The following is a 13,573-nucleotide window of genomic DNA, read 5'->3' as shown; positions in this document are numbered from 1 at the left end:
TTCATGTAGACTTTTGTTCTTGGTTACCGAGGTGACTTATTTACCAGATTGTAAAACAGTTTATATTTGTATTTCGTACTATTGGATCAACAAAAATCTCTCTTATGAAGAAATTAATTTGTGTTACGCTAGCGACCGGACAGGACAACAAACAAACACAGATAAACCATCATTGGATGGAAATGTCATTTATTAAAATGACGAATATTAAAACGTGTATATTGGTAAAACATAGATGACATATCACTTAGGCCTAATTATATTACATAATATAAAAAGGGGTTACGCCTTATACGTTATGTCATCTGAAACCATAAATAAAATACTGCATAACGGATATCAGTAATCAGAATATTTAAACAAAGTATAAATCAAAGTATTAAACTCTTACTTACTAAACAGTACTTAATATTAGGTTAACAAATTTGACTTAAGCATCAAATATATACATCTATAAATCTACTTGAGTCTGATTAAAATACAATAAAATATGAAATTGGCTGAAAGATAAGACATGAGTCTGGGTGTCGGCGCCAAAAACCCAGCCTTGGATGGGTTCCCACCCAGACCAAACAAAAACCACGGACCTGACCCTTACGAACTGAACGATGAAATACGAATGTATTTCTTGAAAACAGAAGATTTCCATCTCCCAAATTGTTGAATGAGGCTATCTGACATGCCTTGCCTAATGACGCAGCATGTGTTGCTGCCCCAATACGAAAACTGTGGCCCTTGTAATGGCTCGGATTCAACCCAATAAACGACACTGCCACTCTCAGCCGGCACGCCACAAATTGTTGTGTAACCGCCTTGCCATCAAGGTGCTGAAACAAGGGACCTGTGGACTGTTGGCAATGTGCGAGGTAGTTTGTTAGTGCGGCCACTGGGCAGTACTTTTCTCTAACCCATGGTGCAAATGATACCGAAACGGGGGTTTTTCCAACTCCAGTTTTGTGGTGTCGTATTATGATTAAGGCCCCTGTTTCGTTCAGAGTTAAATCGTTGCGCTCTACTACGTTCGAATCTTTGGCTTTTGATGCCAATTCTCCGAGCCGAAAAAAAATCCTGAAACGCTGTAAGAAATAATGCTTCAAGTAACAAACGATGGGGTAGTAATGGTTCTATAAACTGCAATGCATCGAGTAGCCTAATCAAGATCCTTTTTGTTATGGGAAGCCGAGAGTTCACTTTTGCCGCCCTAGAATGAATTCCGCGGATAATTTTTTGAACGAGGAAAAACCCGCTAGGATCCGGTAGGCCTACTAACTTGTGTACGAACGAGATTGCAGACATAATAATGTGAGGAAATTGTTCCTGGTGCCAAACCTTTGTCAAATAAATGAGACAGGAAATTACAAATTGTACCTACATCAAGTGGTAAGGGTACTCGTTTTCCTGACCAGGATGCCAACAGTTGCAGACTACGTCTGTAAGCCTTTTTGGTGACTGGACGTGCAAGGGAGGATTCGATTAAGGAGACCGCTGTCGGTGTCAGAGCGGGATTGGCTGCTCCTTGCTGTGGGTCTATGGAGAAGCCTGAAAAATAAACTATCCAAATTAATCTTGTTTAACGTAAGTAAGTTATTGAAGCAGCTCCAAGCTGGACTTCATCGTTCGTGACTGAGTACTTAGAAGCAGCCCAAGCTGAACTTTTCGTACTGCATAATGATCCCAGACCATTTAAATGTGAAGCAGCTCATGCTGTACTTCTGTAGGATGAGCGCTAAGAGACTTATCCAATGACAATGCTTTGTTGATTTGGAGCCTTGACAGTAGGTCAGCCAACACATTTTCCTTGCCTGGAATGTGTTTTGCTTCGAACAGAATGTTGTGATTTAGGCAACAAAGCACCAAGCGTCGCAAAAGCCGCAGGAGAGTAGCGTCTTTCGCGGTTTTTTTTTTAAGTATTTCGCAAACTGCTTGGTTGTCGGACCGAAATAGGATCCTCTTATTCGCGAGCCTGGGTGCCCAAGTTTCCAACGCAATCACAATTTGAAACAATTCAAGTACAGCTATGGACCTGCCTAAAAATGAACACGGCCAAGGAAACGCAAACCAACCACTTCCTAAGATAGCCCCGCATCCGATTGAACCCGCCGCGTCGGTAAATAATCGGATCGTATCCGAGGTGATCCATTTTTCCGGAAGAATGAGGGCTTTGCCATTGAAATGTTTAATAAAGGTAAGCCACATGTACAGATCCTGTTTCGCTTCTAAATTAATCCTAATGAAATGGTTTGGGTGTTTTGCAAGGGAGAGGAGGTTGATGAGTCTTCGCAGAAAGGTTCGACCCGGTAGGACAACTGAACAAGCATAACTCAAGAGCCCTATTAACGATTGTAGTTCCCTTAAAGTAACTTTTTTCCTTGTTACAAATGTATCTAGAATTGATTTTATTTTCGTTACTTTTGCCTCCGGCAAGCGACATATCATGTTGATTGAATCAACTTCATTGCCGTAAATGATGATATTCGTCGTAGGAGCGACTGTCTTAGAATCTTTTATGGGTACTCCAATTCTGCGACAAAGGAATAGCTCATGCCTAGAACACCCCTGTATTATAATGGACCAGTCCGCAACCACGCCCTCATGTGGGAACGTACCAACATACCACCGTCATCATTTTCCGCCCACTTGACTGCGGGGACGGCGGGAGGGAGTTTATACAGGTAAGCTAGCACTCATAGACTACTAACACCACTACTGGTTTGTGTAGTCTATATCGTGCCTAGCTTACCTGTATAAACCGACAATAGCCAGATTAGCACTAGAACTAGTCGGCGGTGGGAGTAATTTAACAAAGAGCAGAGCAAGTGAAGTGTACGTACCCCGGGGGGGTCACTCTTAAATATTTCCATACGGGGAGGTGCCGCATTTACGGGTATATTTTCGAGGGCCTGGTAGCACAAGTGTGGGAAATTATGGAGAGTTGGTAGCACAAGTGTGGGAAATGACAGGGTGAAATTAGTAGTTTAAGTGCCTGGCCCGCCCACCCGTGTCAAAATGTCACGATTTATCGCCAAATTTTGCAGGTATTTTAGCCTAATGGATGCTATAAGCCCGGCTATAAGCCCATCGCTAAACACCTTTGAATAGGCCTAGAGTTTTCGCATCAGCAGAAGAACACGAAACATAGCCTACGACAAAATCATTCAACTGTGACCACTCTTGACTCTTGATCATCGTCGTCATGCACCGCGGACGAGCGAAAACACGTTCATGATTTTGCCATGAACGGTCTCTTTGGCCATGCGCAGATCATGCCGGGAACCAGTACAAATATTGCGCCCTCTCTGGCGTGGCCTTGTTTCTGCCGTCTTTTTAGAGAACACTGGATTTTTATTTGGTAAATGGTAGTTCAAGTCCGTAGTATTTTTCAGTAAAACAGGTAGCACAAGTGCCTCATGTCTTGAAGTGGCTGCTGCAAAACCCCCCCCCACGTTTGGTTTATATACAAGTGACCCCCCCCCCCCCGGGGTACGTACCTATAACCTAGGCTTTAGCACTGCTGCTGCTACTGGCGCCATGGTTGCAGAAATGTCCTTTAAATAATGCGCAGTAAACGTAGACTGTGTCCGCCACCATGCCGCTGTCATAATGTCTGATACAGAAACACCAGCGTACAACGCCCAGGATGTAGCAACATCCCGCACCTCATGCATATGTACCGGCGGCGAAGTGCTGGACGACTCATAAGCGGCCCGAATCGCTGCCACGACCCAGTTAGCAATCGTGGATTTTGCGGCCGGCCGATACGGGGGCACCGACGTGACGAATAAGTGAGATATACCCTCTCGCAACGTCTCTGTACGGTGGATGTAGAATTTGAGTGCTCTTACCGGGCACCAGAATTTGTCCTCTACTACCCCCAAAAATGCGGACATTGATGGAACGAACACAGCAGGCGGCGAGAAATTTAACGTCTGGGACTTGGCCAGAAAGTCCTTCCTGAATGTCAACCGGACTCCGCCCCGCTCAAATCGTATATGGCCTGGCTCTAGCGTGAGCGCGTGCAGCTCGCCTCGGCGTTTACATGAGGACAACGCCACCAGAAACGCTGTCTTAAGCGAAAGATTGTATAACGAAGCCTTGCTCATTGGCTCGAACGGCGGGCGCGTGAGTGCGGATAGAACGGCGGGCGCGTGAGTGCGGATAGAACGACGTTGACGTCCCAACGTGGAACTAAGACCTTAGACGGAGGTCGCTCTCTGGACATACCGCGTAAGAAATGCGTGATTACTGCGGAAGTTGACACCGTCGAGCCATCCTTGAATGGCGGAGTAATGGCCGCAATCGCGGACCGGTAGCCTGACACCGTGCGTACTTGCAAGCCTGATTCGTACAGGTAATGCAAAAAAGCGCAGATCTGACCCAAGGATATCGCCTTAGGGTCTATGTTCTTTTGTCTGCACCAGCGGAAGAAGTGTCGTAGGCGGCTGTTGTAGACGGTGAGAGTCGAATCTCTTCTAGATTTGGCCGCCAGGGCGGCTGGGCCGTCCGAAATTCCCGAGTCTCTGAGCTGATCCCTGACAATGGCCAAACAGTCAGGTTCAGGGATTGTAGATTGATCGTCGAGAACCTCGCACGATTTTGCGTCAGTAGATCCGCGCGGACCGGAAGACGCAGCGGGTGATCGTAAAGAAGACTGGCAAGAAGCGGATACCACGCTTGACGAGGCCAGAACGGGGTGCGATCAACAGAACTCGGCATCGGAAGCGCTGAATGTGAGTCAGAACTATTGGTATGATCGATATTGGCGGGAACGCGTAAGCCCATAAACCGTCCCATGACATGGACAGGGCATCCACCGCCCACGCACGTGCATCCCGGAATCGACTGCAGAACGTCGGGAGCTGCGTGTTCTCTGACGTTGCAAACAGGTCTATGTGCGGCCGTCCGAAGTGGTCGAATATTTGAGTGGCTATGCTCGGCAACAGACGCCATTCGGTCGGGCGTAAAGCGAGTCGGGACAGCGTGTCCGCGACTACATTCTGGCTGCCCGGAATATGCGATGCAGTCAGCGTTATTCTGTGCGCGATGCACCAGTGTATGAGCGTCCATGTGTGATAGCAAAGAGTCGGAGACTTTGTGCCTTCTTGTCGGTTGATGTACGCGACCACGGTTGTGTTGTCCGAGCAGACATGGACGTGTGAATTTGTTATGTTTGGAAGTAGCGCTTTCAACGTTCGGTCTACTGTCCAAAGTACTAAGAGATTGATGTGGGCTAACGCCTCCTCGGCATTCCAAACGCCGGAGACGTGACTCTGGTTGGAGCAACCGCCCCAACCCGCTTCGGACGCGTCCGTTTCTATTCGGGTGTCCGGAATTTACCACCTATATAACGTAATATTGACGTAACATTGAGACGTTTTAGTGGGGTCTCTGTTTTCGAGAACTCGAAAACAGAGACCCCCTATATTACGTAATATTGAGACGTTTTAGTGGGGGTCTCTGTTTTCGAGTTTTTCTCGAAAACAGAGACCCCTTATATAACGTAATATTGACTTAATATTGAGAAGTTTTAGTGGGGTCTCTGTTTTCGAGAAAAACTCGAAAACAGAGACCCCCTATATTACGTAATATTGAGACGTTTTAGTGGGGGATCTCTGTTTTTGGGAAAAACTCGAAAACAGAGACCCCCTATATAATGTAATATTGAGACGTTTTAGTGGGGGTCTCTGTTTTCGAGAACTCGAAACAGAGACCCCCTATATTACGTAATATTGAGACGTTTTAGTGTGGGTCTCTGTTTTCGAGATTTTCTCGAAAACAGAGACCCTGGGTCTCGGGTCTCTGGTCTCTGTTTTCGAGGTCTCTGTTTTCGAGACACCCTGTTGGCATAGTCACGTAGCCTCCGAATAAAGTAGTGCCCGAAAAGGCATACCGTAATTGGCATGATACCTTTATAAATTAAAACAGTTTCATTTCATTTCATTTATTCCACATTTATTTAGTCATCAATTACAGTACATCATAATTACAGTACAACTGAAAACAGGGATCCTGCATAAAAAAGCTGTAGCTTCGTTTTTTTTGTAGGACCCTTTTACATAAGAACAAGTATATAGAACTTAAATAAACAAAGGTGTTGTTAATCAGCATATAGTGATAATAAGTATTTTTTGACCTGTTTTTTTTATACATTTATTTTGTTTCTTTAAGATAACCGGTTTATTACCACCATTACAAGTGAATTCTTTCCACAATTTTGGTCCATATTTGTGTATAAACTGTTGACTGCAAGTTAGTCTTGTGAAGGGAATTTCGAATTCAGTTTCTGTTCTGAGCTTATGAGTAGGCCTAATACTGTCACAGTAATTAAAAATATTTAAAATGTGATGTGGTAATTCATTGAATTTTACGTACATAAATCCTATGACGTTTACTTTGTAAATATCATAAACGTTTAATATTTTTAGTTTCTTAAACAGTGGCTCTGCGGCTTGTCTGGATTTAGAGAAGGTAATGCATTTTACAGCTCTCTTTTGGAGTTTTAGTATTACTTCTAACGTGCTCTTGTATGTATTTCCCCATATTAAGTTACCATACTGAAGGTGAGGTAATACTAAGGTGTTATAAAGACTAATACGGACTTTATGAGGAAAGAATTCTCTTACTTTTAAAAGTATACCAATTGCCCTAGGCTAGACATTTTTTTCCTAATAAGCTGTATGTGATGTTTCCAGTTAAGATTTTCGTTTAAAATTACACCTAGAAATGTCACATTTTCTTTTCTATGTAATAACACATTATTCATTTTTATTTTAAACTGGTTTTTGTCAAAGTACTTTTGGTTAGTTCTTAAAACAACGTAATTAGTTTTGCTGACATTCAGTAACAGCTTATTTGCTTTAAGCCATACGTTTATTTTTTCTAGTTCAATATTCATAGTATGGTTTAACATTGTAGGGTCATCTCTTCTTGTTATACAAGTTGTGTCGTCAGCAAAACTAATTATATCTATTTTACTACTTGCTCGACTTAAATATCATTGATGTAAATTAAAAACAAAAGTGGTCCTAAAACAGAACCCTGTGGCACCCCTATATTGGTGTCTTTTAAACATGATGATCTACTATTGGCATAAACATATTGTTTGCGGCCACTTAAATAGTTTCTAAACCACATTAAAACGATGCCTCTTATACCATAATGCGCCAATTTGCTCAACAGAATACTGTGATCGATAATGTCAAACGCTTTTGACAAATCCATAAAGGTAGTAAGTGCATATTCCTTTTTTTCAAATGCATTTAATATTCTATGGACCAAGTCGATCATAGCATGAGAAGTTGAGTGTTTGTTTCTAAATCCATATTGATTGTTGCTTAACACTTTAAATTTTGTAAGATAATTGTATACTTGATTATGGATAATCTTTTCAAAAACTTTCGAAAAAATGGGCAACAGCGATATGGGACGATAGTTTGAGGCCAAATGGCGGTCCTCTTTTTTATGTATAGGAACTACTTTCGAAATTTTCAACTTCCCTGGTATCAGTCCAGTTTGAAGTGATAAATTAAAAATATATGTCAGCGGCTTTAAAATATTGTATTTTACTTCCTTTACAACTTTTGCTTTTACTTACAGAAACGAGGGAGAATGCGTAAAATACAGTTGAATTCTGAAGAAATCACGAATAGTTAGGATGTGATACGAAAAATTACTCTCCAAATATATAATGACCACGATGAAATGGAATTTGAAAATTGAGTTTTGACGCAGGACGTAGGTTTAGTCTTAATTAAAACAAAGGAGAGGATTAAACCACATGCGCCGCCGCTTATAAAGCCCCTCCAGCAATATGTTATGCATGACTTGGCAAATGAAACACCCTCTATCAGGAATTACAATTATACCTGTCTGCTATGTGACACAAAACTATTTTCCTATATGCTTCGGAAAATTCTCTTCCTACTACATTTCCAATTTTAAGAAATTCATTTAATGTAGGCCTATGTAATAAAATTGTTCCAGTATTGTAAATTATGTGTCATTTGTTGACGACATGATACATTAAATGAAAGTTATCGTAGTTATACTTTTATTTCATTTATTTATCCAACAAGCAATAATGTAAAGCAAATAAAAAAAGACTACTGTAAGTCTCAGGAAAACTACTGTTTGTTTTGTTAACGAAGCCTCGGTACATCATTTACTATAACTCTTTTATATTACGCCTAATATTAAAAATTCCAAATATTACTTAATTAATAAATGTGTTTAATGTGTTAAATTACATTATGATGCGAACTTATATTATCTTAATTACTAATAAGTATATACACCGGTTATATAAGTATAAATTAGAATACATGTCTATATATAGGTAACTTTATTTCTAAAAAATGTAACAAAACCACGCACTGTGGATTTACAAAATCTGATAAGTTCTTACATGCATGCCTCTTACAACAACAACAAATATAAAATAACGTAAAAATAATTATTCAAAATAACAAAAGCCACTTATTTCTGTTGCTGGCAATCTCACGCAAATGAATTAATAAATAAATAAATTAATCTACAATTGTACAATACTATACTAAAACAAGCAAGGATTATTATTCAAAACACCAATTTCAAATTAAATTAATGTAGAATATACTAGACATTTACCACATTTTTAGTCTAGCAGAAGAAGAGGAGTAGGCATATTTAGATATCAAACGAAATTATTTTTTAAAGTACTGTATAGACCTAAAATAGGCCTATCGTGTATCTCTGTGTAACATTCAGCTGTTTTTGTTTAATTCTTATTTTAGTGATGATTTTTAAAATGCTTTGAATTCAACGGAAATAAACGCTGTATTTAAAATTATACAGATGTTGTATACAGATTATTATGGTAGTTTTCTTTAGTGTTTAATTATTCTAGATGGATTTATAATCAAATTTGATAGAATATCTAATTATGTATATTAAGTGGAGAGATTTCAGCTAAAGTTAGACATATGTAAAGTATATGCTTTATACGCGGTTAAATAATAAAGGAAGTAGGCCTAGGCCCTATACATAAATCAGATATTTACATTTTACAGTTTGGAGGCACCACCGAGTGCATAGAGACAAATACGTCTCACCATTACCATTAAAATTCAGATCAGTACCATTAGAATTCAGATCATGTGTTATAATCTTAAATTATTTCAATACTTCTGCAAGGCGAGAAAGTCCCAGTCTTGTCAAATCTGCAATGAATTTTTGGTTGTCGTTAACCTTGATGATTTCTCTACATTCTAAATCATATATCATGCTCCAACTACTTTCATAATTCTTGAGCGGATTGTTTTTTAATCCATCTATCTTTGAAACATCTGATTCACCCATACCCATTCCAAATGACATGATTTTCTGTCTGTTACTTGAGATGTGTTTAATTTCTATTCCACTTACATTTGGAAATAATGGTATTGATTCCTGAATCTTCCTTTCTAAGGCATAGTGCCCCGTCAAGTTGATTGTATCAAATATTATAGAGATATCATCGGAACTTAAAGCATTTGAAGTACCTAACGTGTTTAACAAACTGATTGTATTTTTAATTGATTTATGTTTGGATTTAGGTACATAATCTCCAAACAACACCATCAACATAGTGAAACAATCTTTTATCGCATCGTAATAGCCTGATACAATCATTTTTAGAAGCTGGAAATCATCCTCGTCCATTTCTGTAAAATTAGGAAAGATGTTCTGTGAGTGTACATTTTCAAAATTACTTTTGCTGTATTGACTCATTCAAACTTCCATGCATTATTTGTTTTTATTACTCTAATTCACTCTATATGTACATTGTGTCAGATTTTACTTACCCGACGGTGTTGTTGGGAGCGCTACTCTTTTTTCGGTACCCTCATTAGCAACATCAGCAACAGTAGGGCCTATATAGATAAAAATTAGTAATTTTTTAATTTTTATAGGCCTAAATAATATACAAATAAATTCACTCTGTATGTCCATTGTTTCAGATTTTCAAAAATACGTGTACTTACTTCGCAATGCTCTTGAGCTAAGTATTCTTCTTGGAAATGTATCGTCAACAACATTTTCACCTGTATTATAGTATTTATATAGATAAATATTATAGTACGGTAAAGAAAATTACTTGTATAGAGAATATTATTCTAATTTCTTCCTTCATGAGCGGAGTTAAATTAATCAGGCTAGATAAATAAATATTGTACTGTTAGGATGGACTAAAAACGTACTGCCACTTTTATCAGGTTATTATTATCCTATTTGCATTAGGAGGCAATTGATCCAGAAAATAAATGATTTGCCTACCTGTAAATTGAAATGTTTCCCCACTTGCATTACCAGCCTCTGGATCTGTAACATATTTAACTTTCAAATATCTCATTTCTTTTGCTACATAATGTTTTACATTTTAAAAAATAACATTTTTTTCTTTAATTGAATAACACTATAAGCAATAATTATAGTAATATATGAATTAATATGCCTAATCAGAAAATGATACAGTATCAATGTACATAAGTCATTTTATATTTATAATAACGTTTCAAACGGGAAATACGCACCCAGTAATATTGATTTTGCTGTTGAATTCAACCTATCGGCGAAGACGGTTAACAACTTTGGTGTATCGTTTAACTTCATCTCTTTCTCCAAATGAAAAACGACATCCCATTTGTTTTTTAAGCCAAGAGGAACCAATTCGTAGAATCCAATCAATTTGTATAAATCATCTCTCTCGATTGAAACCATAGCTTTATATAGCTTTTTACGATGTGAAGACAAACTTTTCCCACCTCTATCATCATAGTGTTGACCGACGTCTTTTATGTATTTAAGTACCCTTCCTTTTGCGTAGGTGTTTTCTGTCAGTTCTGCAATTTCTGACATAATTTTGATATTATTGTATGCGATAACGCCTTTAGTTTTAAGTCCAGTAAAAAAATGCATTCCTGAGCTGGCGGTCTGGGTCAATACACTGATCGGCAAGTCATCATGTAGAAGAAATTTCAACTCCTTTACATTAAATACGAAAAATACAAAAAAATTAACTAGTAATAAATAAAAGAAAACAAAGCGATAATTTCTATTTAAACCATATTATTTGATCTAAACTGGTCTTATAAAATATATATATTTAACGTTCATCATATCTTGAAAGTAAATAGTTCTTGCTAAATTTAGATGTATATATATATACGTAACATATTATTACTTATTAGGTGCTTTCAACGATATTACGATACTCTTTCTTTGCCAATTAGCCAAGGAAACCTTAACTGAACATAAATATATTTTTTCACCGTATGAAATTTTATTACGTAATATTTATTGCTTTCCGAGAACAATACAATTTATAAAATATATAATTGAAAATAAATATATATATATATATATATATATATATTAATTATCTATTATCTTATTTACAGAATAAATTAACTTTAATGTAAATATAATGAAACAATCACGATTTTTAATCCCGTTATTTTAATTTTGGTTACACAGTATTACTTTAAAAAAAATCTCTGTACTATAGTACAGGGATTTTTTAAAATTTATGTGACAAACATTAGTATTCGATGACACAAGTTTAATAATAATATTTAATTTTAGCAATTAGACAGACCTACTTTACATACAGTACTTTCACTTATAAATGTGTCCAACATCACTATTAATTAAACTTGTTACGTCGTAAATTATCATAATTATTATAAAACAACGAGCACCGGCGAAAGTTAGCATTTGGCGTTCCATAGAAAATAACGTTTTTCTGGCGGCGGCTCAACTTGTCGGCGGCTCAACTTGGCCTAATCCGTATATATACACATAAGTTGTTTTTACCTAGCCTTTACTTACCTCATTCGCACACTAATTTATTGGCTGTCGTTGTCAATCTGTATATAGTAGGCGGCGTGGCGATAGTTCTAGTTCCGGTTCGAATTCCATTAAAGGGACCGTGACAATAAGCCTTGACATAGCTCCTTGATATATTTTAATAAATCGTTTTATAATAAAATTATTAAAATGCAAATTACTAACAAAAAATGATAATGCTGTGGGTAGCCTTTCAGTAGCTGGATCTCAATGGAGATACAAATAAATACAAATAAGCAACAAGTTAAATCAAAACGAAAATGTTAAACAGCGAGTTAGATTATTAATCTTGGTTGAAACTATGTGCTCAGTTTCTTAGCTAAAATTGCACTTTTTAAATGTTTTCACATTTATAATATTATCCTCTAAATACCCATTTATTACAACAGTTTGATACTGAAAGTGCAATACATAACATCAATTACTTAAGTGGTGGCTCCAGGATTTACCCGACCCCGCGGCCATAGGGATTCCCGACGTGAGGTTCACCATGTAGATAAAAAAAAGAAGAGGAAAACAACAGTATCTCTGCTTTTATAGAGTTGTGTCGCCGTTCACTATAGGCTACAGTAGTAAATTTTCCTATAAATTGAGTTAGTGATAAAATGCAAATAGGCATGTATTTACTTTTCCCTCGATAAGTGGCTGGCATACCAAACCTCTCCATTTTCATATTATAATACTTTTTATTTATACAACCTATTTTAGGTACCGATTATTGTTTACATGTATTGTAGAAGCGATCAAAGGAAATTCCAAATCAACTATTATTATATCAAGGTCAACGGTTTGTTTACCCAACGATTTCCGACATGAACAATTCAACATGGAAACTAACATCAGTCGATTCAGTGTGCAGAGAAATTGAATGCTGTGATATTTTAAGGCTACATATTTTTATTTTATTTATTTTTTTATATATATATTCGGATTAGGCCCTCCACGGACCCACGGCAGCCAGCAGTTCTTTAACGTGCACTGTTAAGTACAACGGCTTTACATCCCATCCGAAGGATGAGGCAATGAGAGTAAAGCATCTTGCCTAAGGATGCAATTAGTATGGTACAGATAACCTCGAACCCATGCCTATCACATGCTAGTCCGATATTACCATTACATCATCACTCTCCAGTATATATACAGCACCCGCCGCGATTTCTGGACGGTCTCCCATCCAGAACGCAACCGGGCCCAACGTTGCTTAACTTCGGTGATCTGACGAGAACCGGTGGTGTTTCAACGCAGTATGGCCGTATTCAATGGATTTCAATAGAACTTTTGAATTTAATTATTTTCACAATATTTATTAACATCAAAAAAACAAAACACAACAAAATTTGTATATAACGAACATCCTAGGTGGGACAAATTGGCTTAACGACGTGGCCACAAGCTCACACTCTCTCCCTCTCTCCCTCCTCATCTTGTATATATCTCTTATAATATAGTAAGAGAGATCGTTCAGTCACATGACATCATAATATTAAGACATCATCATAATATCTTTAATTACCACCATCAGTATAATCAGAAATGATGGAACACCATACCTCTGCATCCACCCGGAGCCCCCCCCCCCCCAACCCCCTCCCCCAATAACCCTATAACATGCGAATAATCAATACAATTAGGCGTACTATCTTTTTTTAGATCAAACAATTATTTATTTTTTAAATCTCAAAACTTAACTATATTAAAGAACTACCTATAG

Source organism: Antedon mediterranea, chromosome 8 (assembly GCF_964355755.1).
Source record: "Antedon mediterranea chromosome 8, ecAntMedi1.1, whole genome shotgun sequence".
Classification (NCBI taxonomy): domain Eukaryota; kingdom Metazoa; phylum Echinodermata; class Crinoidea; order Comatulida; family Antedonidae; genus Antedon; species Antedon mediterranea.
This window is presented reverse-complemented; position numbering follows the sequence as displayed.